Below are 5875 nucleotides of genomic sequence, written 5' to 3' on the forward strand. Positions count from 1 at the left end.
AAGGAATCTAGAAAAACTAGAGGCTGAAGTAGCTCCAGGACTCATGCAGAAGAGTGTGATCCTAGAAACGGCGCACATAGTAAGAAAAGTGATGGACTCCTAAGGAGGCAGGAATAATAATAATAATAATAATAATAATAATAATAATAATAATAATAATAATAATAATAATTGAAGAATATTTCAGACTTGATGAAACAATCTGACAACTGGACGTTCAGAATTGCTGCTGATTATCATAACTTAAGTAAATCATTCTGTAAATTTTCCTGCACCGTAGGGTAAAATTATCTGGTACTTTTTCGTTATTGTTGAATGAAGGGTTGAAGTTGTACGGCTGCAAGTTAAACATATGCAAAGTCGACGTTTGGAAAAGAAAGAAAGAAAGAAAAAGAAAAGAATGAGAATATGAATATCCAGGAGAAGTGACCTGTCTTTTATCGGCTTTTAACATAATAGCTGATATTGCGATTGAAATATTCGTTAATAAAATACCGAACGGATGCAGCTTTCTTGGCCTATGACCACTTATTTATTAACAGCCCTTAAGGGTGAATACCGCTGTCACAAAAGCGGCCTTGATTTCCTTATCATGGTCTGATTGTGTGGCAAATTTCGTGCCTATATCCTCGGAGTTCAAAGTCCAAGAGATAGAACAACAGCAGGCTTTTCAGCCAAACCTTATAAATACTTATAGGAAAATGTTTTACCTAAAAACTTTAGAATTTAGCAGGACAAAAAATGGTTTATGGAGCACATTCGCTACTGTTTTCAGAATCAGTTTTTTTTTAGGAGTGGCTGTATTCGGGATTTTTCTATTTTCATGTTTTGCAAATACAAGACTATAGTGGCATAGGTAACGCCTTGAATTCAAGTTGCATTATCATGTTCTTATCGTTGTGTCAGTTCAGAAAATCTTAATTGACAAATTCTGTGTAGTTTTGCAGGACGGGTGGACCATTTGTTTTTTCAAGAAAGGTGGGGAAGGGGACTGCACTGATATAATTGGTGCATCTGGACTTTCGTTATTCATCACAGTTTGGCCAGTTTCGAAGCTTTGTATTGGAAATTGCCATAGTTATTCAGTTATGTTTAGAAGAAATCACAGTTACTATTTTTACCGTTAAAATATTTAGCATCATTAAACAATTGGAGAGATATCTCCTGGCCTGGTTAAACTAGGGTCAGACTTGAGTTCCACTGATAAAACATAAAAGGAAATTTATTCAGTGCTCTTCAAGTAAGCGGGCTGCGACATAATTGCATCAAAGAACTAGCGCTTCCCTGTTATGTATCACTTGTGTTGCATACTGCATAGCTGCTGTCTCTGAAATTCTCGGAGTTATCTGAGGCAGCGATTAAAAACGAACAATAAGAAAATAAAAAAACACTAGCGGCTACGGCAGTGTGTTAGCCATAGCTACAGCAATTATGATAATGTCCCGTGATAATGGGAAAATAATTTTTTTCGGTCGGCACATTCATTCCTTTCTTGAAACAGTAAAAAATTTCAGCTTTCAGTAAGATACTGAACATTGCTTTTATATCACAGATCAAGACGCGTTTCAGGTCTACTTTCCTCATGGCAGACTTTTTAAAGCGATGGCTAACGTTTTGAAGAATCGAATTTGTGCAAATGCTAGGAATTTCACGCTCTCAGTTAAATACGTATCATTGGCAATAACTATCCCACGTTCAACAAACTCCATTCAGTAAATAATGGTAGAGGTAATGCGTTTTAGTCATTTGACAGTTAAATGTTATTCACAGAATTGACAAAAGAATAATTAAATTATATGTAGACTTAAATATTGGCTGTATTGGAGTAGCTAAAAGGTGCGTTTATTCACCGTTTATGGAGTTCTGAAAAAAAATAAAACATCAGTTATATATATATATATATATATATATATATATATATATATATATATATATATATATATATAGTATATATATATATATATATATATATATATATATATATATATATATATATATATATATATATATATATATATATATATGTATTGGACTCTCGCTAGAGTTTCGGAGCAGAGCGAACGTGTCTTGAGCTGCTCCTGCTTTCTGAAGTTTTTGCCTTGCCTTTGGCTCTAGACTATAGGAGGTGAATGGAAGAGACAACTTAAATGTTTTTCCCCCTTTGGGAAAGCTTAAAGGAAAGGATTCGACTGGATTAAATTTTTCTGTGCAACCGACCTTGCTTGTGAAATAATTTTTATGCATCTATAGGTGTGAAAGAAGACATTTCCGGTTTTCAGGTAATGCTGAAGAAGAGGGTAGCTATAAAATTCGCTGATCATATGCGGATTTTCCCACGGAAGAGCAAAGAAACTGTTGAACGATGTCCGAACGGCAAGGATGGAAGTAAGAGAAAGTATTCCTTCGTAGGTTAATATATTTGGACACACAATAACTTTTATTTATCAAGGCCAACTTAAAACTTGCTATAAATGCGGATGGGCGACACATCTAGCTGTTAATTGTACAATGGAAGGCGAATCCAGGTTAAATATTTTTAACATGGCCGATTTCCCGAATCTTCCTAAAAAAAATGGCGGTCCAGATGTATCAGAAACGTCGGATGAAGGGGGAAAAATGAGACCGATGTTACGTCGAAAGCATTGAATGGTTGTGCTGACGAAGAATCAAAGAAAGATCGTGGAGTTACACACTTGAGAAATATAGTATATCTGAAGATGATCAGCGGGAGTTGAACTTATTCACAGTCGAATGAAGCCCAAATATGGGTATGCAAGAAATTGGTAGTGATGAGGTAAGAAGTATATTGCTATTTTTAATACTGGAAAGTAAGAGGTCTAGACTTCCGGACCTTTGAGCATTCATTTTCGGGAAGGTTATATATAGTGTGCAGAGGCAGCCTGATGTTCCGCAGTGGAGGTGGACCATTTGCATGTACGCAAGCAACTGCGCAATGACGGGGAGGGCTTGAAAGAAATCACTGTTACCGTGTCACTTCATAAGAATGATGAGCCGACAGATGTAATGACCTTCGGGAGTGATTCTGATATGGAATTATTCGAGAACATAGTACTTGACAATGAGGATGGATATGAAGAGCGAATCTTGGATACAGCTACTGAAAGCCAGTGGAATTTAAATATGGAGAGGGTTGGCAAGATGAAACTTACGAGAGAAGGGTTATCACAAGAGAAGGGGAAAGAAACGAAAATACAAAGCAACGACAACGTACAGGAAAAGAAGTAATTATTTTTTCTTTTCTCTGTGGTTTTACTAATTGCGACGTTAAATTTCAATGGCTTAAACGATGTAAATAAACAGATGAGGGTTACTTTTTCTGGACAAGTATCGACGAGTGCTGTATGGTCAAAACCTACAAGCTTTATCGACTGAGATTCAGCCAAAGGAGTCGTGGTATGCTATGAATATAATGAGTAATGGGAAAACTCCTGGGTACGACGATTTCCCTACTGAATTGTACAAGAAATTTTGGAATATTATAAAACAGGATTTTATCACTATATTAAATTATGTATGTGATGCAAAGCGAATGTTCAAGAGTCAGTATGTAGGTGTAATCAAGATACTTGCAAAAAAAAAAAAAAAAAAAAAGGGACTTTGCTCTAACAGAAAATTGGAGACCTATAAGGTTGTTAAATACTGATTATAAGATTTTTGCTCATGTTTTAATTAAATAACAGGTTTGAGACTATATTAGAAGACATAATTTCCTCTGAGCAATACTGTGCAGTCAAAGGGAGATCGGTTGTTCAATTTAACAGAACCATACGAGATATTATGTTTTATTAATATAAAAAATAAAGATGCTGCTATCTTGAGTCTCGATTGGTCAAAAGCTTTTGACAGAGTGCATGTTGGTTTTGTATATGAGGTGACAGCAAAATTTGGTGTTCCGGCAGAATTGATTAATTTGATAAAAACATGTTTACACTGTGTAAGTTGTGTACGTATAATGGTTGTCTAAGCAGTCCCTTTCCTGGCAAGAAGTCGGTGAGGCAAGGCTGCCTTAGTTGCTGTTCAGTATTTTTCAGGAACATTTCTCTAGGGCAATTCAAGAAAGTAACGATATAATAGGCATTAGTCTTCCAAATCAGAAAGTCATTAAAGTACAAAGGTTTGCTGACGATTTTTACGTATTTGTGTCAACAATCAATTCGGTAACGACACAAATCAATTCGGTAACAGCTTGTTCCAAGCTGATTCAGCGCTTTGAAGTCGCGACAGGTGCGAGACTTCACAAAGAGAAAACTGCGATGTTGGGTTTGGGCAACTGGATTAACAGGCAGGTTTGGCCTTTGGAGTGGATACGGGTCCTTAATAGTATGGTTATTTTTGGTATTACCTTCAGTAATAACTTTGGTTTGATGTACGAGGAAAACTGGTCTGTTATCGCGAATAGGGTTGAAACTGCCGTAAGTATGTTGAGTATGAGGAAATTGTCAATTTTCCCAAAGAGTGTAATTGTAAATTCTTTGATTTTATCAAAAGTATGGTATATGGCCCATACGTTACCCCCATTTGTAAGATTAATGCATGTATCTTTCGGTACATTTGGAAGGGGATGTACTACAGTCCAATAAAAAGGGCTACATTATGTTTGCGTAGAAGTGAAGGGTGTTTGGGAATATTTGATGCCTACTATAAAACTCAAGCTATCATCAGCTGCACTATATTAAAGGATGTTTTAAGTGGAATTGGTTTGAGTGTGTGTTATTGTAAACTTAGATTTAGTTATTTGTTATCGTTAAGAGATATATATAGTTGACGCATCTTATGTAGCACTGTCGTTTTATTCGATTACCACTGAGGTAATAAGGAAAATGCATAGGCTTAAAAACTTTCCGCATGTTACATGCAAAGCAATTTATTATTAAATCAAATTACCTTCAAAACCAAGCGTTGAGAGTGATTACCCGCTACTAGATTGGGTATTGATTAGGAAACGCACCAATGTTCCCTTTATAGGTACTATGGAGAGGGAATTTATATACAAATATATGCATGGGATTTTGGCAGCCAACCACAGACAGAAGATCTTAAACATTAAAAGTTGAGATTTATGTGATAACTGCAGTGAAACAGAATTCATATTGCATATATTTTTTTGAAATTTTTGTAAGCACATTAAGCCAATTTTGTTGTATTTTAAGAAAGTGTTGTTTGAAATTTGTTGTATGAATCAGGATAACTATATGAAGATTTTTACGAGATGATAATATTGCGTTAGTTTTATTGACAAGTTATTTGTATGCAATGTGGGTGGGTAAAGTGAAAAAGATGTCGTTGTCTAGTTTGATAATTATGTATCTTAAGAGTAAACTTAATCATGAAAAAGATGGGTTTTGCGCAATACATATAAAAGGAATTTTTGTAATGTTTTCTAAGGAAATATATGGAATATGTTTTTTTCCAGAAAAGGCTTGCTCAATTTCGTACGATGCTGTGCCCTTTTAAGATGGTTATGCGACTCAATGGAAGACTACTGTTATAAAGTATGATGAAATTATTATACGCTGAATGTTTGAACAATTATAAACGAGGGTATTTTAGGTTATTAAATGCTGTATATAAAAAAAAGTGAATAGTGTTCCTCAACATATTATTGTATTAAAATAATGTTGTGCACATTAGATATTTTAAATAAAAGATAAAAAAAAGTTATATATTTTCTTGAACCTGCACAGTGTTTACTAACTCATACACATTCTTGTGGCGTGTTTGTATAAAGCGATAACCATGATATAGGAACCGATGAAGAGAGACCCTCAGCTTTTTATTTTTTTCTTTTTTTTTCCCTTAAGTTTTTAAATTTAGACGCCAACAGAATCTGGTGTTCCCAGGCGGTCACCCATCC

Source organism: Macrobrachium nipponense, chromosome 17 (assembly GCF_015104395.2).
Source record: "Macrobrachium nipponense isolate FS-2020 chromosome 17, ASM1510439v2, whole genome shotgun sequence".
NCBI lineage: Eukaryota > Metazoa > Arthropoda > Malacostraca > Decapoda > Palaemonidae > Macrobrachium > Macrobrachium nipponense.